The following is a 27,275-nucleotide window of genomic DNA, read 5'->3' as shown; positions in this document are numbered from 1 at the left end:
GGTTACTTTGACTCAGAGAACGCCTGGGACTTCAGACAGGCCCCACGTTGGGCGCCATAAATGTTGAGGGATGAGAGGTTTAGATCCCTCAAGGACCGGAGTATAGGACGGGGTCGTCTGGAATGAATTTACAGACTCCAACATTCCTTAAGTCAAGGTGGCAAAGATTTATTGTTACGCTATACAGCGGGCAGAGGTCCTTAAGGAACTCAGCCATGGTGGGCAGAGCTCCCTAGGGAACTTGCAACCTAACAGGAAAGATGCTAAAACTAACATAGGAAAAGTAGTGAATTTTGTGCCAAGTATGCTAAATAGGTGATAACATACAGCTATGACATTCACTACTGGAAACTGAGGGGAGGGGGCAAAGAGAGGGTTCCTAAAGGGTATATTTTTGATCTGCTATGTCTGTAACAAAACAGTTTTGGGAGTTGATGTCTATAGCTTGACCTCTGGATTGTGTACGGTAACTGTGGGCATCAGTACTTGATAGTTCAGCTGGTACAAGATAGTCCTGTTCTTACAAGTGAAGTTCTACAGAGGTCAGCTTGTTCTTGTAACAGGGAGAGATAGTTTGCCTCACTGGGCCCACTCATGAGTCTCTGCCAGAGATAGGGTCTTTGGGCTGGAGAGAAACTTGTCAGGGATAGTGTTTCTGAGGTTAGGGAGAAATTGGGATCCAAGCACAGGCACCTAAGCACCCCATCAGTAATTGAACTTACAGTGGTGAGCCTGACTTTGGTTGTATTGCAGGCTTGAGGATGCATTGGTCTGTGATGGGCCGTGGTAACTTTCCATTCGGGCAAGGCAGTCCTAGGCTCAAGTTGTGTCTGGGAGGGGAGCTCCTGGACCCCCATTTGCATCCTTTCCAAGTCTTCCCTTCCCACCCCCTGCGACTACCCCTACCTCCATTCTTAGCTAAGAACCTGGCATCATATTTTATAGAAAAAAAATGGAGGCCATTGGCCTAGAGCTACCTCTTCTCCCTCCTTATCTCCTATCACTTAGATGCCTTCTGACACCTTCTCCTCCTTCACCTCATCTCATGTGATCAAGTGGCTTTGCTCCTTAACAAGGTTAACTCTTCTATTTGTTCAAATGATCTCATTCAATCCCATCTCCTCAAACAGTGCCTCTGTCATCGCTGCTCTATTACTTTTCTTTTCTTTTTATATTTATTCATTTTTTTTGTTGAGTTTCAAATTCTCTCCCTCCCTCCCAACCTTCCCCCACCCATTGAGAAGGCAAGAAATATTTATTACTTATTTTCAATCTCTGTCTCCTAGTACATTTCCTACTGCCTACAAACATGCCCATGACTCCAACCTGAAAAAAACCCTCATTTGATCCCTCTATCCCCGTAACTATCATCCTATATATCTCTTCTGTTCTCTGTGTCTCAACTCCTTGAAAAGACTTAACGCCTTACAATCCTGCTACAGGCCTTATCATTCCACCCAAACTGCTCTCTCTGAAATTGCCAATGATCTCCTAGTTGCCAAATCCAATGGTCTTCTCTCAACCCTCATTCTTTGACACTGCTGGTCACCTTCTCTCCCTTGATACTTTGTTCTGTCTAGGTTCTCCTCCTACCTATCTGATTGCTTCTTCTCAGTCTTCTTTGCTGAATCCTCTTCCATATCATATCCTTTAATCATAAATGTCCCTCAGGGTTCTGTCCTGGGCTCTCCTCTCCCTCTACATTATTCTAATTGGTGATCTCATCATCTCTGATGGATTTAATATTATTTCTATGCTGATGATTCTCAAATCTACCTATCCTGCCCTAAACTCTCTGCTGACCTCCAGTCTCATTGTGTCTCCAACTGCCTTTCAGATGTCTCATATTGGATGTCCAGCAGACATCTTAAGCTAAACATTGATTCATTCATTCAATAAATAATCATTAAGTGCCTACCATATGCCAGGCACTATGTTAAGCACTGGGGATACAAAAAGAAGCAGAAGACAGTCCCTCTCCTCAAAGTGCTTACAATCTAATGGGGGAGACAAACAAGGAAACTATGTACAGGATAAATAGGAAATAATTAAAAGAGGGAAAGAGGGGTTAGGGAAGGCTTCTAAGAAGGTGGGATTTTAGTTGGGATTTGAAGGAAGACGGGGAGGTCAGTACTTGGAGTAGAGGAGGGAAGAATATTTTAAGCATAGGGAGACAGCCAGAGAAAATATCTGGACCCAAGAGATGGAGGGTCTTGTTTATGGAACAGCTAAGAGGCCAGTGTCACTGGATTGAAGAGTATGTGTTAGAGAGGAAGGTGTAAGAAGACTGGAAAAATAAGGGGGGGGCTAGGTTATGAAGGACTTTGCTTTTTTTTTTTTTGGTGAGGCAATCAGGGTTAAGTGACTTGCTAACAGGGTTAATTCACACAGCTAGTAAGTGTCAAGTGTCTGAGGCCAGATTTGAACTCAGGTCCTCCTGACTTCAAGGCCAGAGCTCTATCCACTTCACCACCTAGCTGCCCCTATGAAGGACTTTGAATGCCAAGCAGAACATTGTATATTTGATCTTTGAGGCAATAGGAAGCCACTGGAGTTTATTGAGTGTGTGTGTGTGTGTGTGTGTATGTATGTATGTATGTATGTATGTATGTGTATGATGATGGTGATAATGATAATGATGATGATGATGAAACCTTCATTTTAGGAAAATCACTTTGGGGAGAGACTTGAGGCAGGCAGACCCACCAGCAGCTATGTCAGTAATCCAGGCATGAGTTGATGAGGGCCTGCACCAGAGTGGTGGTTGTATCAGAGGAAAGAAAGGGGCATATTGAGAGATGTTGTAAAGGTGAAATCAACAGGCCTTGATAACAGATTAGATATGGAGGGTGAGAAATAATGAGGAATCCAGGATGATTCCTAGGTTGTGAGCCTGGGGCACTGAAAAGGTGATATTGCCCTCCACAGTAATAGGGAAGGTAGGATGAGAGGGGAGGGCTTAGGGAGAAAGATAATGTGTTCTGTTTTGGACATAGTGAGTTTAAGGTGTCTATTGGATGTTCAGTTCAAGATGTCTGAAAGGCAAATGGAGACCCAAGATTGGAGGTCAGTGGAAAGGTCAACCCTTTCCCCATCTGATCCAAAGGAAAAAAAAAAAAGGGTTGCTTCTTTTGTATGCATATCCAGTTCTGACTCATCAGCCCTTGAGTCATCAGTTTTTCAAGGCTAGTTAGAAAACTTTTCATCATCATATCATACCAGCCCCTCAGTCATGCATGACCCTAAACCAGCTCCCTCACCCCACCAGATTGTACAAGGTTGCTTGCACTAGAACCAGCCAAGGAATATCTGCACATACTTCAAGGACTAGCCTTCATGGGACAGTTCCCCAATGGTATATACCTAATGAGTTAGGGTTATTTTGGGGGATCTAAAGAAAATAATTAAAAACTGAAATTTATCAGATTCTCTTATTACTTCCTACTTTTAGTAGCAATTGCCTTCCAAAAGAATGATTTTATAAGGTTAGTGATAAATTAACCTCTATACTGTCAACCTGCAGAGTTCAGTCTAAGAAAAACAAACTAAATTAGGTTGTATGTGTGTTTATTTCTCTCAAAGCAGGTGGCACACATACATCCAGGCATGGGAGCTCAGTTGGAATGAGCTCAAAAAAGCGTTCATTGAAGGAGATTAGATACCCATAGAGTAAAGAAGTGTTCCCTCCTCCCCATCTCTCACTCAGGGTGCCTGTGTTTTTTGTCAGCCAAAATTACAACTTCCATAAGGCAAGGAGGTACCCCTGACTTCAGGATGTCTGCCTTTTTGTTAGCCAAAATTATAGTTCCCATAGAACAAAAGAGTATCCCCAGCAAGTCTGATTTCTATTAGGCATAAACAAGGGAATGCCATAAAACAAGAGAGTATCATAACAAGACAGTGTCTTAACGAGAGGGCCATAAAACAACAAGATAACGAGAAATGCCATTAAGATAGTGTCTAGTTCAAGGTGCCTGGCCTTTATAAATAGGAGAATGCTCCTGGTTAGCTTAATCCAGTCTTGGGATTGCTGACAGAGCAGGGGAATTGTGGTCACTCAGAGAGCATTGCAGTAGGGCTCAAGTTAGCCTAACGATGCCTCCAGGGGAAAGAAAATAGACATATGCATAGAACTTGAGTATCTTAATGAATTTTATTGAACACTTTTTGCAATCAGTAGGTCTTATGAAGATAGGAGATTAATTAAGACATTTCTCAGGTGTCTCTTGAGTTGAGTCTCCACCAGCTATCTAGGCAGCACAAAGACCTGGGGTTTCAACTCAGCAAGTTAGGGATGGTAGCAACTCCCAAATGGCTCCTGGGGGTTGTAGAACTACTGAAGGCAAGTGGTAGGGTACCAGCACCGAAGAGGGCTCATTGGATATTTCTTTTTATTCATAGAAGGAACCATCTCCAATGCATGCCAGTAATGTCCCAATTTTCTAATTCTCAGGATTCTGGGGGTAGTGATTGGTTTGAGGAAACATTGAGGGTAGTATGAGAAGGCTTATCTTTCTTATCTATGCTTAGAATGTAGAAATCTATAGTAACTAGGATACTAAAAAGAAAAGTCCTCAAATGAATCATTTGGGCCAAGATGAATATTATTAGAATTTTGGAAATAGGGAGAGATTGTACCAGCAGTTTAGGGGTATAAGGCAACAGATTGCATACATCAAGCAGAATAAACCATCAGTAGGGACTGAACTCTAAGCAAAGTTTTTTAGCTCTAAATCACTTATAACATTTCCTTGAGGTTCTGTGTTTGACTACTGACCTAGAATGGAGGGGAGAAGCAGCATGCAGGAAAAGAACTTCAGGATCTTAATATTAAGGAGGAAAGGCCTCAATTTACCAATACAGACATGTGAAGATGTATATATAAGCCTATTTATGTTCTCTTGGAAGCAGTAACAATTCATTTTCTTTCAGAGAGGAAGGCCATAATTTTGTAATTACAAAAATCCCCAAATAGAAGATGTATCCTTAGATGCATCATAAAAAGGAGTACAGAGTTACAAAACCAGATATTATGGAATGTGTTGAGGTAGTTACAGCTTTGTTGACACCATTATAATTCAGAGGAAGGTGATGAGGACAGTGAAAGACCTTGGTTTCATGAGGATCAATTGGAAGGACTAGGGATATTTAACTTTGAGAAGATATAGAATATTTATGATAGTTGCCTTCAAGTATTTGAAGGAAGGATTGTCATTTGGAAGAGAGATTATACCTCTGTTGGAAGCAATGGGCCAGAGAGATAAAGAAGCAAATAGGCTTCTTTGGGCTGGGATATCAGGAAAAACTTCTGCATAGTGAGAGCTATTCTAAAATGAAATGGATTGCCTTGGGAGGATTCCTCTTCCTTGGAGGTGTTCAAGCAAAGGATGATCATTAAGTCTGGTGTTGGATAGAGGGAATTCTTTTTCAGGTGTGGGTTGGATTAGATAGTTACTGAGGGACTCTTCCAGATTCTGTGATTCACCTAGCACTTTGCCACTGCTCCTGGACAACCTTTCTACTTTATCCTTATCAACTTTATCTCATGTCCCACTTATTCCAAAGTTTTTTTCTCTTACCCCAAATTCCCCCACACTCCTGGCTGATGACTTACCTCCTTTTTCATTAAGAAGACTGAGATCATACAACATAAGCTTCTCTTCCTTCATTTCTCCTGATTTAGCAGCACTATCACCTATCCCCTCATTCTTTTTTTTCCCTCATTCTTTCTTGAAAGATGGAGTATTCCTACTCCCCCCAAAAGCTAAACCCTTCATGCATACCTTGGAACTCATTCCCTGCCACTGCTTCCTGGACTGTGTTCCAGCTATCATAACTCACCTCTCTTGTGAGTCTTTAATCTCTCCCTTGCCTTCCCTTCTATTTCCAAGTATGCTCAGGCCTCACCAATTCTAATCCTTCCTTTGCTTCTTCTGCCTTCAAGCCCAACTACTGTTTCATCTCTCTCCTCCCCTTAATTGACAAACTTCTTGAAAAAATAACTGTCCATACCTGACTCCTCCATTTACTCATGACTTACTTGCTCCTTACTTTCTCTGTCCCTACCACACTGTTCTCTAAGGTCACCAATGGCCTCCTACTCACTAAATCTAATGACTTTTTCCCCCCAAAATTTCCAAGCTTATTCAAACTCCACAGGCACCTTATTAATTCCAGGATGAACTATAAAATTGCTCTCTCCTTTATCAAATCTAATGGCTTTTTCTCAATTCTCATCTTTCTTGATCTCTCTGTAACCTTTGACACTATCAATCACCCTCTTCACCTGAATACTTTTTTCTTTCTTTTCCTAATCTGTTCTCTCTTCATTGTCCTCCTACCTGTCTGCTCTTCTATCTCCTTTACTCGGTCTTCACCCAGTCGTTCCTTGTTTGTCCTTCATTTTGTAAGAGGACCATGACATCAGGAAGGCGATGTTATGACTTGAGAGAGAATTAGATTGAAGTGAGGGAGGGCTGTGCAAAGTCACCAGCTTCACTCTCCTTAGCAGCCATCTAGGTCCAGCAGCAAGCACACACCTAGTACACGTCCCCTAAAGGGGCAGACCCCAAGGCTTTGTCATGGGCCCTCTTTTTTTCTCCCTCTACACTATTTCACTTGGTGATCTCATCATTTCCCATGGTTTCAATTACCATCTTTATGCTGATGACCCTCAGATCTGTTTATCCAGCCCTAACCTCTTTCCCTACCTTCAGTCTCACATCTGCAACTTACTTTTAGACTTCTCAAACTGTATATCCCATAAATATGTTAAACTCAACATATCCAAAAGTGAACTCATTATCTTTCCACCAAAACCCTTCCCTCTTCCTAACTTCCTTATTATTATCATCAAGGGTACTATCATTCTCCTATTCACCAAGGCTCCCAACCCAAGTGTCATCCTCCACTCTTCACTTTCTCTCATACACACATTCATCCCACCATATTAAATCAGTGGTCAAGTCCTGTCATTTCTACCTCTGTAATATCTCTTGTATATTCCCCCTTCTCTCCTCTGACAGTACCACCCCCTGATGCAGATTCTCATCACCTCACACTTGAACTATTGCAATAGCGTGATGGTTAGACTACCTGCCTCAAGTCTCTCCCCACTTTAATCCATCTTCCAAACAGGTGTCAAATTGATCTTCCTAAAGTGAAGGTCTGACCATGTCACTTCCCTATTCAATAAACTCCAGAGGCTCCTTTTTAATTCCAGGATGAACTATGAAGTCCTCTGTGTAGCTTTTAAAGCCCTCCATAACCTGGTCCCTTCATACCTTTCTAGCCTTTTATTCCTTACTCTCCTCCACATAGTCTACAATCCACTGACACTGACCTCCTTGTTGTTCCTCCCCCAAGATACTCCAGGCATTTGCACTGGCTGTTCTCCCTAACCACCCTCATTCCTGTGCTGTCCCTCCTGATCTCTCCCTCCCACCTTCCCTGATTTCCTTCAAGTCTCAGATAATGTGCCACCTTCTATAAGAAGCCTTCCTTCAATGGGGGCAGCTAAGTGGCACAGTGGATAAAGCACTGGCTCTGGAGTCAGGAGGACCTGAGTTCAAATCCGGTCTCAGACCAGACACTTGACACTTACTAGCTGTGTGACCCCAGGGAAGTCACTTAACCCCAATTGCCTTGCCCCCCCCCCCCACAAAAAAAGTACAAAGATCTGGAAGGGCACAAATCTGCCAAATAACAGAATAGAGACCCTCCCCAAATCTCAGAGTGCTGATCTGCTGCTCTGTCTGGTTTCAACTTAAGGGAACAAGATGCCCCTCCCAATTTTAGTTTGGGGCAACTAGGTGGCCTAGTGGATAGAGTACCACCCCTGTAGTCGGGGGACCTGAGCTCAAATCTGATCGAAGACGCTAGCTGTGTGACCTTGGGCAAGTCACTTAACCCCAATTGCCTAAAAAAAAACCCAAATCTTAGTTCCTCCCATCTAAGATTACCCTCAATTTATCCTGTATTTAATAGCTTGTTTGTACATAGTTGTTTGCATGTTGTCTCCCCCACTAGATTGTGAGGACTGTTTTTTGCTTTTATTTGTATCCCCAGTGCTGAAGCACAATGCCTGGCACATAATAGGCACTTATGCTATTTGACTGACTGACTGACTACTACATTGTTAGCAGCACGGTTGTCTGGACATCTTATTTAATCTTTCTACCCCTTACCCAGGGCTATGGTGCATTAAAAGGTGCTTTATAGACAGTATTGGTATTTAAATATAGCTGGTGGGTACAAACAAAATGATTACCCTTAATTGGCAACCCTAACTGACCTCATAATTTACTGAACCCCAAATAGAAAGGCTGGAAATTTGCATCTTTTTAGTTTGGGATTAGGGAATCCTTCGTAATTCTAAAGATATTGGGCAGCAAACTTCAAAGGCCAGAAGAACATCCTTAAATGCTTAAGAGACTGCAAAAGGAAAGGTCAGTGTAAGTGTGTGTAAAAGGGCAAGTGGTAATTTAATGAATTTAAGTAACCTTACAGTGCAGGGGTTCTTAAACTGAGGTCCACTTATCCTGTGTGAACTTGGATGAGAAAAAAATTAGTTGATTTTTTTTTTATCATTTGTGATAGTTATTATCTATAAAGTCTCCAGGAACACAAAATTAGCAAATATCAAACTATTACCTCCAGGGGAAATACAGGGTTAGGTTTCTGTGAACATCTAGTTATGACAATTTAGCACTTTCCAGAGCAGCTTCATGTACAGATTGGCAAATTTCCTTTTTTTGGATGTACTGTACTGTTGATTAACATTGAATTCACAGCCAACAGCACTATCATGCCTGAAGGAAGCTTATCTAAAACCGTATTGTCTCATAGGCACATCACAGCCTTCTTGTGCTTAGGAGAACTAGACAACACTTCAGCACTATACTTGGGAGCCATTTTAAACAGTGAAATCACCAACAAAAAGCACATAAATGCAAAAAAAAGAGTGACATTAAACAGACTGTGAAAAGGACACGTTTATACTATGAGCTGAAACAAGAAGGAAGAGCACTACCTTGTACAGCCTCAGTTGGGACCATGCACGTTGGGCAACTCAGATTTTTTTTTTGCCACTTTGCAGTTTCACACATGACCGTAAAAGTGCCATGGGTATTGATTTTGGGGTTGCAAATAAATTTTGGTGAGTAGGAGAATTCACAAATACAGAATCTGTGAATAATGAGGGTCAACTGTATACCTTTCTTTTCTTTTTGAGACAAGATATCTCCATTTTACCCAGTTTAGAAGTGCAGCATCCAGTTATGATGTGCCAGTGCTACCTGGCACAAAAAAGCTTTGACATGATCAGTTTCCAACCTGGACCAGTTCACCCTAATTTAAGCATCACGATCCCTAGTGTCTTCCTGTCCCAGCCACAGGGGAATCACCCACTGGTGCCGACTTTGTGTGGTCCAGTTGGTCTGGCTATAGCCAAGCTACAGCTCAGAAGTCTTGATGTCAAGTGATCCTTCCACCAACCTCAACCTTCTCAGTAGCAGGAACTACAGGCATGTATCACTGTGCTGGCTGCCTTTATTTTTGCTAACCTTTGGTAATCTTATGTATTTTACTTCTATGCACTGAAAAAACATTCTGAGATGGGGTCTGAAGGTGTTCAGATTACCAAAGTAGTCGAAGCCACAAGAAAAGGTTAAGATGAATGTTGAGATGAAGTTTTCAGTAACAGAAACATTGTGTAATGACCAACTTTGATAGACTTGGCTCTTCTCAGCAATGCAAGGATCTAAGACAATTCCAAAAGACTCATGCAAGAAAATGCTATCCACATCCAAAGAACTATGGAGTCTGAATGCAGATCAAAGCATCAAAGCATACTATTTTCTCTTTTTTTCTTTTCTTTCTTATGGTTTTTCTCTTTGGTTCTGATTCTTCTTCACAACATGACTAATGTGGAAATGTTTAATGATTATACATGTATAGCCTATATCAGATTACATGCTGTCTTGAGGAAGGGGGAGGGGAAGAATTTAGAACTCAAAATCTTATAAAAGTAAATGTTGAAAACTAAAACTAAATAAAGAAAAAGGACAAACAAAAAAAAAGATAAAAATATCCCAGAGCAGTGGTATAAAATTCAAATGTACATGAGGATCCCTGCGGGCAGCATATTGACTTAGAAAACCACCTATTAATGTTTTGTTGTATTTTTATTTATTTTGTTAAATATTTCCCAATTATATTTCGATCTGGTTGGGGTCCACATTCCTTGGTGAATGTTAACACTTTAGTCCTAGTGTCTGATTCCTAGGTTTAATTTTTTAAAAAATGTTTTTATTGATGTCATTTTTTTACATCATCAGAATTTTCCCTAGTATTTCTCTCCCTCTCACAAAGCTGTTCCATATAAAAATGTTTTTTAAATGACAAAGCATAATTGATTCATGCACTGAAAAAGCATGAAAATATGTGCAATGTACTCCATTCATGAACCTCGAACTACTGCAAGGGGTATGGGATAGAGGTATCTTTATTATCTCTTCTTTCATTCTAGTACTTGTAATTTTGCAACATTCAACTTTGGTTTGTGCTTTTTCCTTTCCATTTTCATTGTCATTGTGTAGTTTTTTTGCCTCTACTTAACTTCACTGTACATCAGTTTATGTAGATCTTTCCATGCTTCTCTGTTTTTGTAATTTCTACCAGCACACTGACATTGTTACATTCATGTACCACAGTTTGTTTAGCCATTGCCCAAGTAATAAGCTCAAAATGGCACTAAGACTTTTGGGACAGTGTGTGTGTGTGTGTGTGTGTGTATAAATTTTTTATGTATCTTGGATGCCAAATTTTTATCAGACAACTTTTTTATACAAAAGTTTTTTCCTCCATTCGACCACTTCTGTTCTTATTCTAGGCACACTGATTTTGTTTGTGCAGCTTTTCAGTTTCGTGTAATCAGTTATCTATTTTATCTTTTGTAATTTCATGTATCTTTTATTTGGTTGAATACATTTCCTGCCTATAGCAGTGAAATGTACATAATCTGTATATAATCTGCATTTCTTATAAGTTTTTAAAATAGTATGATCTTTAATGTTAAGGTCACATATGGAATTAGATTGTGTTATAGAATATGGCGTAGTGTTGGCCTAAGCTTAATTTCTGCCAGACTGCTCCACAGTTTTCTCAATTTTTATCAAATAGGAAATTTTTTTTCCCCTAAATTTTTTTGGTCTATTTAGCTCCATTTTTTCAGATTCTCCATAGTCTGTTCTGTTCCATTTATTTTTTTTTAACCGGTATAAGAGGGTTTTGATGACTGCTGCTTTCTAATTTAGTTTGAGGTCTAGAAGTGCTATTCTTCCTTTGTCCCTACCTCTTTTTTATTTTTTCCCATAATTTCATTTTTCCAAATTAATTTGATCAGTTTTTATTAAGTATTTTTGATAACTTGCTGTAGCATTAAAAGTATAAATTAACTTTAGTAGTATTGTCCCTTTTATTATACTGGCATGATCCAGACAGGAGCACTGAATATTCCTCTAATTTCTAAAGTTGTTCATTTCTTTAAGAAACTTCTTAATTAAAAATATATAAGTATTTTGTATGCTTTAGTAGACTACTTCCCAGGTATTTTATCTATTTCATAGTTACTTGGAATGAGATTTCCTTTTCTGTATTTTTGGTTATTATTATAGAAAAGCTATTGCTTTTTGAGGGTTTATATTGTCCCAGTTAGTATCTTTGCTGATTCCTTAGGATTTGCTGTCATTAACAAATAAGGATAATTTTACTTCCTCTTTATCTATCTTTATGGCTTTAATTTCTTTGTTCACCTTATTGTTAGCATTTCTAGAAATATATAATAGTGGAGAGAATGGGCATCCTTGCTTTGTTCTTGTATTTATAGGGATACTTTCTAGTGTATCCCCATTGCATATGAAATTTGTTTTTGGTTTTAGATAACATATTTTTTAAAAAGGTCCCTGTATACCTATACTTTGATGGATTTTTAGCATAGAATGGGTTTTGTACTTTGTCCTTCAGTTCATTCAGAAGCCATAATTTTCTCTAGCCTTGGTGATCATTGGAACTAAAGGAGAATTTGGATGTAGTCTATGCTGCCCCCCCTTAAATCTCACCCACCCAGAAAGGCAGCTTGTGGCCATGAGCCCTGGGAGTAGTGTAGCCCACATTGAAGCTGCTAATAAGTGTTTGCTGTTGTTGGAAACAAATTTACATTAAGTATTTCTAAGTGAAATTAAGGGTAATGAATTTGGAAAAGAGAATGGAGCCTATTTGAAAAACAAATTATTATTTTTAATGAATGAGAACACTTTTAGCACAAAAATCCACATCAGTCTCATGAATTAACCAATTAAGTGCCAGGTACTTCATCTACATAGAACAAATGACAAGGATATAAAATACATAGCGGCACAAGCATCAGTATCTACCTGGAATGTAAATTAAACTACATCCAGTTAGAAGGCAGGAAGCAGGAGCACAGTAATCTTCTTTTAAAAGGAAAACAGGAAAGACCATGTACTGTTTAAAGAGGCAGGTCATAAGAGTCTATGTTCCTGCCATCAAGAGGTTGTATCTTTCTCTTCCTTCTTCCTCATGGGGAGAAAGGAAGAGATAGAACCTCTTTTTTTAAAAAAAAAATCTTCCTTTCTATCTGGTCATCCTCTGATGGCTGAAAGGAGACACTATGGAAGGAAGTCTGGAGGCTAAGACAAACTGCTTTGGCTGTGATGTCAAATGAGAGCAACAGAAATGGAAAGCTAGGAAAGGCTACTCCAATAAAGAAAAATAGCTGTGACATCTTTGTCATTACCAGCAAAGGCTTCAAAACAAACTATTTCAAAGAAGCGAGCCATATTCCTTAAAACAGAAAGGTATTTTCACCACAATTAGAACATTTAAGCATACAAAAAGCTGCTTTCATTAGAATATGTAATTTAAAAGTGGCCTAGTATCACTCTTTAAAGCTGAGTTAAGGGGCAAAGAGGGACAGGACTAAGAATGAAAATGAGAGAGAATGAAGAGAGGTACCTAATTGTATAACCCAGAATCTGGTTGTTTAAAAAAGTTCCTCTAGCACACTATCAATAATCCCAAGGTAAAATGCTTAGATTGACAATGATGGAAAAGGAAGAGGACAAATGTTGGAGTGTCTCTGGTTGGAAAGGCACACTAATGCACCATTGGTGGCCTGGTAAGTGGTTCAAACCATTTTGAAAAGCAATTTGGAACTATACTAAAAAGTTAACTAAACTGTGGCCTTTAAACTCTGACCCAGTGATACCACTACTAAGCCTATACCCAATGAAGATCAAAGAAAGAGGAAAAGTACTCATCTGTACAAAAAATTCTACGGCAGTTTTATAACAAAGAACTGGAAACTAAGGGGATGCCACTCAATTGGGATATGGCTGAACAAATTATGGTATATGAATGTAATGGAATATTATTGTGCCATGAGAAATAATGAAAGGATCAGAGAAACCTGAGAGGGCTTTTGTGAACTAATGCTGAGTGAAGTGAACATAATCAGGAGAACCATTAATACAATGACTACAACATTGTAAAGAAAGGTAACTAAAAGACTTAAGAACTATGACTAATACAATGACCAATCATGACTAGAAGAGTGCACCTCTTGGCAGAGAGGCAACGGACTAGAGGCACAGAATGACATATTTCTAGACAGACACAGCGAATGTGCGGATTTGGTTTTTCTGACTACATCTATTTGTTATAAGGAAGAGTTTTTACTTTTTTTGGAGGGAGAGAAATGTGAAGTGAGTGGAGGGTGAATTGATGGAGATTTCAAAAACTATGAAGAGTTAATGAAACATTTAAAAATTACATATAAGAAAATAGAAGGAAGTTCAGAAGGGGACACAGACAGGATAGTGTTAGAAATAACATGTAAAATTTAATATGTACTTTAAAAAACAAGCTGTCTTCATCAGAGATTCAAGGTATCATATACAATCTTCTTTTTCTTTACCTTTTATAAGGAAATGTTCGTGTTTCTTGATGCTTTGTCAGATCCATAATAATAATAAAAAAAATTTTTATAATGTTTTCTCTAAATTCTTACCAAATTAAAATGAAATATTTGCTTAAAGTTAATTTAACTGAGTTAATAAAGACAAACATTTCTGATATAAGATAGTTTGGAGGTTAACTTTGATTAAGCAAAATTCAACACATTTATCAAATGCCTACTATGTGCAATACACTGCCCTAGGTGCAGGAATGAGTAGCAGCTTGAGCAGAGGAGTATTCTTTGAATGGTCAGGTAAATCATTCACCTTATTTTTAAGTTCAGGTGGCTGCTACCATATTGCCACTGGTGGAGCATAAATCAATGATGTGAACAGTGTTTTGAGAGGCAAGAATATCACCTTTAGAAGAGAATTTGACAAACTAAAATTTTGACTTGAAAGAGCTGTCACAAGGTTTCTCTCCTGTGATAGTGAATAAAGCTGGAGTGCTGGACAAAGACTGTACCACAATCATTAATCCCCATGCTTTGTTTCCAGCAAGAATTCTGATCTTGAATGCTAGATGCCCTTATACAAGTTTTTCTCCACATTTACTACATTCATGAGATATGAATTTTCTGATGTCTAATGAGGTATGAGCTCAGAATGAAAGTCTTTCCACATTCTTTACATTCATAAGGTTTCTCTCCTGTGTGAATTCTCTGATGTTGAATAAGATTTGAATATGCCCTAAAGATTTTCCCACATTCATAACACTCATAAGGTTTTTCTCCTGTATGAATTCTTAAATGTTTAATGAGGCCTGAACTCAGACTAAAGGCTTTCCCACATTTGTTACACTCATAGGGTTTCTCCCCAGTATGAATTCTCTGGTGGTAAATAAGAGATGTGCGATCACTGAAGGCTTTCCCACATTCATTACACTCAAAGGACTTGTCTCCACTGTGAACTCTCTGATGATTAATAAGATAAGAATTTAGGATGAAAGTTTTTCCACATTCCTTACATGAATAGGGTTTCTCTCCAGTGTGAATTTTCTGATGTTGAATTAGGTTTGAGGAGACATTAAAAGCTTTCCCACATTCACTACACTCATATGGTTTTTCTCCAGTGTGAATTCTCTGATGGCGAATTAGGCTTGACCCCTGGCTGAAGGCTTTCCCACAATCATTACACTCATATGGTTTTTCTCCAGTATGAACCCTCTGATGCTGAATAAGGTTTGAGGATGCAATGAATGTTTTCCCACATTCATTACATTCATAGGGTTTTTCTCCTGTGTGAATCCTCTGGTGTCTAATGAGGCTTGAACTCTGTTTGAAGGCTTTCCCACATTCATTACATTTATAAACTTTTTCTGTGCGCTTTCTCTGACGTTTAACATAGGATGAACTCTGCCTTAAGGATTTTCTGTATATTTTAGGTTTATAGGATTTCTCTTCTGTATGGTTTTTCTGATGTATAATTAGGTCTGAATTCTGTATGGATCTTTGGCCCATGTTATCACACTGCTGGGGTTTCTCTCTTGAGGAAATTCTAACAGGGTTAGAGTTCAGACTGAGGTTTCTTCCAAATTCATAACATTTCTGGTCTTTCTCTCCTTCAGATGAATTTTGATCCATCCCTACCACTGACCTCAAATGTCTCTTCTGAGAAAGGAATTTACCTGTAGAACGCTGCAAACCATCCTTTGACCTGTCATCAGATTCACAGGCTTCTCTAAATTTGGGTCCATGGGGAATATCCCCCATGAGTCTTTCTAGTATCATATTCTGGGATTCCACTTCTTCAGAAATTTCCTGCTTTAGCAACAGCTCTTTATTCTCAGTCCTGGTCTCACAATCTGAAACAAGGAATAAAAAAACCACAAATGTTACTTGTTCTCTATTCCGAGGGAAAGGAATAGAGGGGGTGGAAAAAAAGACAATCTTCAGAACACAGATGTTTCCCATGAAAGTGTCACTAGTATTAATAAATATCAGTATCAACCTCAGGAGGTTACTGGGGACAGTGTAGTCCTACTGGAGTAGATAGGAAGAGTGACCAGATGGAGGACTAGCCAAGATGGGAACTGGGAATAAGTAGGAATATTAAAAACAATAAATATGGAAGGGGGAGTAATAAGATGAGTAGGCTCTTAGATATCAACTAGTTCAACCCCTCCTCATTTACTGAAAAAGCAATGAAGGCCCATAGAGGTTAAAGGGCATGTGTCCAAATTTACATATCAAGTACTTAGGCCATATGTGGAAGACTGTATTAAATTCTGGGCACATTATAAGAGGGACATTAACAAATATGACTGTGTCTGGCACAGGCTGACTAGTGTGGTAAAGTGACTCCAAATCATGTCATATGAATAACAGTAACAGGAACTGGGGTCATTTTAGTGAAATCTTAAAAGGAACATGATAGCTACAAGTATTTGAAGTTATACAGACAAAAGATCAGATTAGTTTTGCAAATCCAGGTGAGAAGTAGGACCAATGGGACAGGAAAGTGGATTTAGGCATATTTATAAGGCACAACTTTTAAAAAATTAGGGCTATCCAATCAATGTACTGCTACAGGATTTACTGACTGGAGGCTATAACTGGAGGTATTTTTTTTTTAAAGGACTGTCTCAGGATTACTGTTATAAAGGATATTCTTTAAAATGAAATTCATAGGTTAGGTAATTGGTCTCTGTGAAGTTCTTTTCAAATCAAGAAGTATATGATTCTATGCACACTAGATTAATCCTTTTTTTTTCTTTCTTCTTTTGAAAATAATTACCAGATCAGTAAACATCAGAGAAATACTGTAGACACTTATCAAGGCTTTTTAACAGTCTAATGATATACATGTGGTCAGGCTGCTAGTCAGCTGATGATAGTATAATGGTTATCAAACCATTTAAAGTCCTAATTCAAAAAGTGTTAATTAAGGGATCAATAAAAACCTACCTAGAGGCTTCTAAAGGAGTGCTATATGCTTCTGTCCAAAGTTATGTCACACCTCCCTAACTGATTCACTATCCCACTCACCCCAGCAGCTCTTCCAAATCTTCTCATTCTTCCTCAAGACTCTCATGGTTCTCTGCCTCTCCACTGTTTCAGCTGAGAACCTTGCCTTATATTTCACTGAAAAAACTGAAGCCATCAAGAGCTCTCTCTTCACCCCTGTTCCTCATCTCACATCACTCAGATGTATTCTGTGACCTTCTCCTCCTTCACCCCTGTCTTACGTGAAGAGGTGGCCTGTCTTACCAAGGTGACCTCTATATTCATAAGTAATTCCATTTTCTCCAGCAGATTGCCCCCTCTATCATCCTTAGTCTCTCATTGATCTCCAGTCTCTCCCTGTCTACTCGTTGCTTCTCTGATGCCTATAAACATGCCCATGTCTCCATCATCCTTAAAAAAACCTCACTTGATCTGACAGCCCCATTATCATCCTACATCTCTCCTCCCTTTTGTAGCTAACCTCTTTAAGAAATCTATCTAAAATTGGTGCTTCCACTTATCACCTCATTCTCTTTTAACACTTCTTCTATCTGGCTTCCAACCTCATCTTACAACAGAAACTCCTCTCTTCAAAGTTATCAGTTATCTCCACTGTCAACTAATAGCCTCTTCTCAACCTTCATCCTTCTTGATCACCCTCTTCCCTCTAGCTTTTCATGACATTGTGCTCTCTGGTATTCTTTCTACCTGTCTGACCATTCCTCAGCCTTCTTTACTGGATCTTCATTCAGGTCATGCCTGCCAATCATGGGTGTGCCCCAAGGTTTTGTCTCTCTTCTCCCTCTATATTATTCCACTTGATCTCATCAGCTGTTATGGATTTCAATATCATTTATATGCAGGTGATTCTCTGATTGATTTATACAACCCTAACCTTTCTGCTGACTTCCAGCCTTGTATCTGTATTGGATATTTTGTATCTGCAGACATCTTAAACTAAACGTGTCCAAAACTGAACTCATTATTTTTCCCCCTGAACCCTCCCCACTTCTAAATTCCCTATGTCTTCTGAAGGCACTACCATGCTCCCTGCCGCTTAGGCTTATGAACTAGGTGTCATCTTTGATTCCCCACTCTCAACACCCCCTCACCATACCACATTCCCTGCTTTCCTCTGGCCATATGCAATCTGTTGCCAAGGTCTGTCAGTTTTACCTTTGTAACACTTCTTGTGTATACCACCTTCTCTCTCCTCTGACACTGCGGCCATCCTAGAGCATGCACTTATTACCTCCTATTGGGACTCCTGCAGGAAACTGCTGGTTGGTTTCCTTGTCTCAAATCTCTCCCAACTCAAGTCTATTCTCCATTCAGCTATCAAAGTGATCTTTCTAAAATGCAAGTCTGACCATTGCACCCTGCTCCTTCCTGCCCCACCTCCCCCCTTAAATGCAGTGGTTCCATATTACCTCCAGGATCAAACTGCAATCATGTTTGCCTTTTAAAGACCTTCACAATCTGGCCCCTTCCTACTTTTATAGTGTTCTTACACCTTATTCCCCCTTCCAACTGCAATAAAGTGAACATTGGCCCCCTTTCTGTTCCTTGAAATCCTCCATCTCTGAATTCTAGGCATTTTTACTGGCTGTCTCCTATGTCTGGAATGCTCTCTCTCCTCATCTCTGCTTACTGACTTTCCTGAGTTCCTTCAAGTCTCAGCTAAAATCCTACTTCTTGTAAGGTGCTTGTCCAGTCCCCTTGTAATGCTAGTGTTTTCTTTTCAAGATTACCTCCAGTTTGTTCTGTATATATCTTGTTTGTATATACATGCCAATTCTGCTAAAATACAACATTTATATTCCCCAAAAGCACCTTGCTATACAAAATTCAGCAGTAAAAACTAGAGAGCTTATTTAGGAAAATGGAGTTAGGGATACAAAGCTCAAAAATTTCATCACATACAAAAGACAGGAATCTAATATAAAGTAGTAGCATAGTTTTCTACATGTAAAATGGTTAAGAAATACATAAATACTACAATACTACAATACATAAATACTACAATACTACAATAAATATTAGCCATTTTCATGGACTCACTTGGCCTGCACCTGGGGCTACACAAGCAAGTTGGGCAAGCTCCCAACTCTCAGAGTTTCAGTGGTGGTCATCTAGTCAAACGTATATCTGAAACAGGTTTCTCCTTTACAACATTCTCTAAAATTGGTCTTCTCTCCGTGAAGGAGAATTGTTTAACACTAGAGAGAGGCCATTCCAATTTTGGAGGGATCTGTTAGGAAATATTCCCCCTTAATTGAAAACAAAATCTCTCTCCCTGAAATTTCTAATTGCTCCTTATTTTGCCCTATAGGACCAGGCAGAACAAATCTACTCCTTCTCCTGATAAACAGCCCTTCAAATGTATACACACAGCTATTATGTCTCCTCCAAGTCTCTTCTCCAGGATAAACACCCCCTGTTCCACCACTTCTCATATGTCCTGGTCTCCTCTTCCTGGTCACTCTTCTTCTAAATGCTTTTATTTGTCAGCATGATTTGTGGAATATGATTCCCAGACCTAAACATAATATTCAATATGTGGTCTGACTAGTGTAAGGACATAACTAATATCATCCTTATTGTTTATACCATTCTTCTATTAATGTAGCTTAAGAATACATTAGTATTCTTTAGTTGGATTCTCAGCATACTGATTCAAATCGAGCTTGTAGTCCCCTAAAATCCCCAGATTTCTTTCATGTAGGAGCATCAAAATAAATGTGTTTAATGACTAAAAATTTCTTATTCACTCACCTGAGCAGTCTCCTCTCATGATCTCTCTCTCCTCAGCTTCTTGCATGTCCAAGACCCATGCCTCTTCCCCTTGCTCCAAATAGGATATTACCTCAGGTTCACACACTGGAAACCCTGTTTGTGAGGAAGGAAACAGGGCCTGGTGGTTTGTCTGGTACAAAGAGCTGTCCCAAGCTCAGCCTCAGCCCCTGCAAGGGACAGAAGGGATAAGAAAGATAACATCCAGAGAGGCCGTAACAGGCTGGACCAGTCTAGGCAAATATCCAGAACAGACCTTAGGGTCCTGGGCCTGGAGTTCCTAAAGAGAATTTAGAGGAAGAGGTGCAATCTCAGGGAAGAATTAAGGAAGATGCCCATTCCTTACCCAGCAAGACCAGGCCTGAGGTGGTGGTGGGAGCAGGGGAAGACAAATTTCCTGTCTGAATTCAGATGTAATTGGGAATTTCTGATGCTAGAGAATGAACTCCAAATCAAATGAGCCTTCCATAGTCTATATTCATCCATAAAGGTAGAAGGTAAAAACCTCAGATCTGATTGGGGAGAGACCTTACCCAGTGAGACTACGTTCTCATAATTCTCTAGCATCACATCCTTGTAAAGGCCTCTTTGTGCAGGGTTTAGAAGACTCCATTCCTCATGGGTGAAATTTACAGTCACATCCGTGAAAGTCACCAACACCTGAAACAATACATTCATGTTGCAGTCCCACTCCTTGACCTGGGGATAGGGGAGGAGGTGACATATTTAATGGAATTGTTGAAGAGAATTAGAGGAAAGTGTACCTTATGGCATAAGGTATATACCATTCATAAACATACAGACAGATATACATTCAGTATGTGTGTATGTCATCTGTATTTATGTATGAGAAGTGCAAAATGAAATGTATAATGGTAAAAATGTTTGCACTGAATATAGAGGTATATGTCTCTCAAACAAGTTTGGGAAATAGGGGATAAGGAAATCATAGGACTGGATATGGATTTTAAAAAGTGCAGAGAGAAATGAAGAACTAAATTCTGATGACAAATAATTCCATTGTGAAGGACAAAAGATAACAGTCTAAAGGCTCTGATGTAGCTAATCAGGGAATATACTGACCAACTCTAGTTTTTGAAAAGATAAATCTAAAAGTTGGAAGTAAAGGCAGTTAACTGATTAAGAATACAAAAAGGTGGCATGGTCCCATAAGGACGCCAGAATGAGCAGAGGCTAGGGACAGATACTAAGTACAACAAAATGGGCTTTTTAAACTACATCGGCTCCACAGGGATATCAAAGATGGGACAGGATTAGTGTTCTGGATGGGATGGTGATAGTAATGAACAACTGCAAGAAGACAGAACTACTTATCTCTGCTTCTGCTTCTCTTTTCCCTACAAAGGAGAATGACTTGTAGATTGGAAAATATAGTACAAAAATGGTTAACAAAGAGTTGAAACCTATCTGAAAGATAAGTGAGGAGAAACTAGTTCTTACCTGCCTTCAGCAAGTTCAAGTCATCTGACCCTAGTGAAAGAACATATGTCTGTAGCCTCTGAGCAACTATAAAGAACTCACATTTATGAGATGCTTCAAATTGAGGCTGAGGTTGTCACTTTGCCCATAGTCATACAATCAGCGGTAATCAGAACTGAGATCAGAGCCTAGATTTCCCAATTCTAAATACATTTTATTTTTAAACTTTTTTTTTCAATCAGTAAAAATCCACATTTCCCAACCCTTAAAATGAGAATGAAAACAAACCGACCTTGATACAAATATGTACAGTTAAGCAAAACAAATTTCTGCATTGGCCATGTCTAAAAGAAACTTATGTACCTGTGTGTGTGTATTTCTGTCTTTCTATCCTATTCTGCACTCCAAGTCCTTCACCTCTCTATCAGAAGGTGGGTAGCATGTTTCATTATTAGTTCTCTGGAACTGTGGTTGGTCACTGATAAGAGTTCCTAATTCTTTCAAAGTTTGCCTTTGCTGATGTTATTTTATAAATTGTTCTCTTGGTCCTGTTCACTTCGCTCTACACCAGTACATAAAAGTCATCCCAAGTTTCTGTGAAACCATTTCCTTCATTACTTTTTTTTGGGGGGGGGGTAAGTCAATTGGGGTTGACTTGCCTAAGGTCACAAAGCTAGTGTTTTATGTGTCTTGAGGCCAGATTTGAACTCAGGTCCTCCTGACTCCAGGGCTGGTGCTCTATCCACTTTGCCACCTAGTTGCCCGTCCTTCATGACTTCTTACAGCATAATAGTGTTCCCCAGTTGATGGCACTCCCGTCAAATTTCCATTCTTTGCTACTTCACAAAGAGCTATATATTTTTGAATATCCTTAGAGTTTGTTTTGCTTAGGACTAATCCCTCCCTAATCCCCTTTCCCTATTTTCTTATTGAGTGGAATATGAAATGTATTTCTGTTCCCAATTGTGTTTTCTTTCCTCCTTTGACCAGTTTAGATGAAAGTGATGTTCAAGTGTCAGCTACTCCCCTCCACCCCTTCCTCCTTGTTTGTAGAAACTATCTCAATTATGTGAAATAATTTCCCCTAACCTTTCTTCCAACCTCACCCCATGCATTCCTGTCTCACTTTTTCCATTCTTCTTGAAAACAATCAAAATTAATATCATCTCTAGTTTCTTCTGTATTGATTCTACAAAGTAAGTGAGTTTATGCTGTACTGATTTTATAATTGAGTCTGTATCTGCCTAAAGCCTTATGCTTGCTCTATCCTTGAGTTGAGCTCAGGAATTTAATTTTCCCTCAGTTAGTTTAACAATATAATTAAGACAGAAGTTATCTTTTATACTGGTAGCCCCTGGGATACTTCCAAGCCCCACAAGTTACCATCTCCAAAAGATATCCTCTGTCCTTGCAAGTCTCTGTGAAATTAGGAGAGATTTTCTCTCTTCTGAGGAGACAGCAAGTCTGGTAGTTTTGATCCCCTAGCAAAGATTACAAGATGGAGATGGGTCTTATAAAACAATGAACATTCCTTAATTGTCAGAGAAGGGCGTGATTAGCCTCACCTGAATGCCAGTCCATTTTTCTTATTATAGCCAATTGTAATGTTCCATGACTACCAAAGTCCTCTTCTTTCTTATGTGTCAGTAACGAGGGTCTCCCTGTTCTCATTAGGGTTGCTGGCTTTACTAAGGTGGCTAGTTTGACCCACTTTGTTTAAAGTTATACGTCACTGTTAATAAACGGATTTTGCTTGGAGCACGTACCTCAGTCTGCCTTAATTAAATTTACTAAAGACATTCTTTTAAAATATCAAGACCTAAGAGAATCACTTGCAGGCCTTCTGTCCAATAAAACACTCTATGTGATGACAGAAGATAAGGTTCAGAGAGGACACATGTATCATCTCCTGACATGAATGCAAGCAGTTTACTTTTTTTTTTTTTTTGCTTTTTGGTGAGGCAATCAGGGTTAAGTGACTTGCCCAGGGTCACACAGCTAGAAGTGTCAAGTGTCTGAGATCACATTTGAACTCAGGTCCTCCTGACTCCACGGCTGGTGCTCTATCCACTGTACCACCTAGCTGCCCCCAGCAATTTACTCTTGTTTACTTCATGTTAGTTTGTGTTTACTTTTTTATGCTTGTCTTAACTCCTGTGTTTGAGCTTCAAAGTTTCTATGCAGCTCTGGTCTTTCAATCAGGAATTTTGGGAAAAACCTCTATTTCATTAATAACCCATTCTCCCCTTGTAGGCTCATACTCAATTTTGCTGAGGCAGCTGATGGAACAGTAGATAGTGATGGGTCTGGAGTCAGGAATACCTATGTTCATATCTAGCTTCAGATACTTACTACCTTTGGGACACTGAGCAAGTCATTTAACCTGTTTGCCTCAATTTCCTCAACTGTAAAATAGGGATAATAGTGCCTTTCTTGCAGGCTTGCTGTGAGGATCAAATGAGTGATTTGTAAAAAATAGTGCTTAGTACAGTGCCTGGTACATAGTAGGCACTATATAAATGCTCCCCCCCCCCCCCCCAAGTTATTCTTGGCTATATGCCTATATCCTTTGTCTTCTGGATTATCATAGTCCAAGCTTGGTTTCTTTACAGTTGGTGGTTGCTAAATTGTGTGATTTTGATTGTGATTCCTTTCCCAAAGTCATACTGCTAAATTCTTTCCTACTGGCTGCTTGAAGTGTTTTTTGTTTTGTTTTGTTTTTTTCCTGTGATCTGGAAGCTCTGGATTCTGGCTATGATGTTTCTGGGAATCTTCACTTTGGGTTCCTTTCAGGCAGTGTCCAATGGACTCTATTTCCACTTTGTCTTCTGGTTCTATAAGATATGGACAGTTTTGTTTTACGATTGTTTAAAACATGATTTCTAACTTCTTTTTTTGGTCATGCATAAGTACCATGATGCTAAATTTTTTTCTCCTCAATCTCTTTTCTAGGTCAGTTGTTTTTGCTATGATATATCTTGCATTTTTTTCTATTTTTTGACTTTGTTTTAATATTTCTTATTGTCTCATAACAGTCATTGGTTTCTATTTGAGCCATTCTAATTTTTAGGGAGTTTGTTGCTTGGGTAAGGTTTTGTACTTTTAGTGCCAAGCTTTTAATTCCCTTTCCAATTCTTTCTTCCATAGTTCTTATTTCTTTTCCAATTTTTCCCCCAGCAGCACTCAATTTCATTTATAAAAACATTTTTTTAACTTAAAAAAAAAAACCCCAAAAAACTCTTACTTCATCTCTTCCAAGAATTCTGACTCAATTTGTACCCAAGCTGTGTTGTACTTTGAGCCTTTGCCTATGGATATTTTGGAATAATTTTCGTCTTCTGGGTTTGTGTCTTCACTATCTGTATCAGCATAATAGCTTTTTATGGTGGGATTCTTTTCTGCTTACTCTTCCAATCTTTCTGTTGGACTTTCTGTCCAAAGGTTCTGTGTGTTTCTGTGGGGAAGGTCTAGGCTGGTCCTCTGGCTGCTTTCTTGGGGATACTGAGTTTTGTTATTCTAGGACTGCAGGAATATCTCAAGCTGGGGATCTCTATGTGCTCATGGACTGGTCTGATCCAGGGCAAAGTCTGATTCTAAAAGTTCTTGACCTGGGCTTATATTTGAACAACAGCAGACTACTGCTAGACTCAGCTACTATCAACTGGGTGGAAAGTTCTGTTGGTTCAGAGTGACAGAAATGCAGGCTTCCTTTTGGTCTGGGATTTGTGCCCTCGTTATTCCTTTGCAGGCTTTAGATAGGGCTAGAAACTAGGAATCAGCTGATACTCTGTTCCTGAGGTCACAGCCACCCTTTTGTTGCCCCTTCTAAATTTCTTCTTACTTGGTACAAGGGATAGGGTCTGCAACCACTTCTCACCATCAGCTCAGGTCCCTTCCTTAATCCAGCCTGGATCTGTGACCTGGAACTGGATAGTGGGTCACAAGCTGCTAGGGTCCACCTATTCCTATATCCTGCAAAATGTTGCACCCAAGTGTGGGTTTAGGACCTCATCTTGCCCTTCAGCTCAGCACCTGGGTGCAGGAATGTTCCACAGCACACTCACAGTCAAACCCACTCCCTCATGTCCATAGACCTTTCAGTTTGTCTCCCAATGCCGATCTGGGATGGACAAATGACTATTTTTTCCCTTTGGATTTCCCAATCAAGAATGAGTCTGGGGGCAGCTAAGTGGTGCAGTGGATAGAGCTCTAGCCTTGTAGTCAGGAGGACCTGAGTTCAAATCTGGCCTCAGACACTTGACACTTCCTAGCTGTGTGACCCTGGGCAAGTCACTTAACCTCGATTGCCTCACTAAAAAAAAAAAAAAAAGAAAAAAGAAAAATAATCAGTCTGGTGCATTTATTCCATCTATTTGGAGGCCGTTTGGGGGAAGGGGAGGAAGGTGGCTGTATTTCTTTTGCTACTCTGCCATCTTGACTATGCCCTTCAAGTGCAAAAATTTTTCACCATACCACATTACATGTTATGGGGTAGAGATGGATAAATAACTCCAACTGCAAAATTTGGAAGAAGGATAACTTTAAGTCATGCTTGTAAGTATGATGCCAATTTCTGGAGAAATATTACAAAGTATTATTTAAAAGGTGATTTATTGTTACTTAAAGGGAAGAACTGTTTTCCATGAGCCAGCACAGTTTAATCAAAAACAAGTGTCACACATACATGGTCAATAAATTGGTAGAACAGGAGAATGCTATAGCCATAGTATATCTGGACTTCTATAAGGCAAAGGACAAAATCTCGTACAAGAATATTAGCTTCCATTAAAAGCATAGTAGTACTTTGAATTAGGGAGGTGATAGTCATGTAAATTATGTTCAGTGCTGTGTGCCACATTTTAGGAAACACATCGAGACAATGGACTGTGTCTCTGGGAGGATGACCAGGTTGGGCAAATCTCAAGATTAATGACTCCTGTCTTCAAGTATTGAGAAAGCCATCACATGATGACTATTAGAGTCATAGGGTAGGATTAGAAGCAATGGATGGAAGCTACAAAGAGGCATATTTCAGCTTGATATAAGGATTTTTTTTCTGTAGTACTTAGAACAGGCCCAAGAAGAGATGAGAATCCTCAAGGGGTTGTGGGCTTTTTATCACTGGAGGCCTTCAAGTGAAGGCTGAGATCATGTTGAAGTGATTCCTGTTAAGGTTGAGATTATACTAGATGCCTTCTGAGATTCTGTGATGGGAAAAAGGACCCCTGAACAGTTTACCCTACATAAGAGATAGGAGGTTCTTTTCCTAGAGAGGTACTTTGGGTCTTATGAGGAAGAAGCAGCTTTGTGTGCTCCACAGAATAAGGAAGAAACTCAGCACCAGAAGACATTTTTTTTCTGTATAATAATATTAATAATAACTGACTTTTAAATAGAGCTTTTAAAGTTTGTAAAGAATTTTATAAAGTCATCTCATTTAAACTCCACAAAAAACACTGTGTAGTATTACAGATGTTATTATTTCCATTTTACAGGTGAGGAGACTAAGGATCCACAAGGTTAAGGGATTTACCCGAGGTCACACAGCTGGGAGTCCAGGGGGTGGCCTTTAAACCAGTGAGTCCTTACTTCACGTCTAGCACTCTACTTTCTGCCAGCAATTTTTAAATTTTTTGGTCTCAGGACCCTTTACACTCTTACAAAATTACAAAGGATGCCAGAGAGCTTTTGCTTATGTGGGTTATATCTATCAATATTTTCTGCATGAGAAATGAAAACAGATTCTTAAAATATTTATTAATTCATTTTAAAGACAACAATAAGCCCATTACATGTTAGCATAAATAATTATTTTTATGAAAAATAACTTTTCTAAAACAAAAAAAAATTAGTGAGGAAAGTGGCATTGCTTTACATAGTTTTTTTTTTTTTAAAGTCCAGCTTCACAGAAGACAGCTAGATTCTCTTATCTGATTCTGCATTTAATCTGAAGCAATATGTTGTTTTGGTTGAAATATATGAAGAAAATCTGGCTTCACACAGGTATGTAGTCAGAAAACGGAGTATTTTAATAGGCAAGTAATATCTTAGTGTTTTGGGG

General features: G+C 39.2%; 1 pseudogene; it reads right to left on the bottom strand.

Moving 5' to 3' along the window:
• Positions 1 to 27,275, bottom strand: part of LOC114039836 — a 119,009-nt pseudogene that overhangs the window by 65,615 nt on the left and 26,119 nt on the right.

Source organism: Vombatus ursinus, unplaced genomic scaffold (genome assembly GCF_900497805.2).
Source record: "Vombatus ursinus unplaced genomic scaffold, bare-nosed wombat genome assembly UNPS02012319.1, whole genome shotgun sequence".
Classification (NCBI taxonomy): domain Eukaryota; kingdom Metazoa; phylum Chordata; class Mammalia; order Diprotodontia; family Vombatidae; genus Vombatus; species Vombatus ursinus.
The sequence above is the reverse complement of the archived record's forward strand: the minus strand, read 5'-3'. Positions and strand labels throughout refer to the sequence as shown.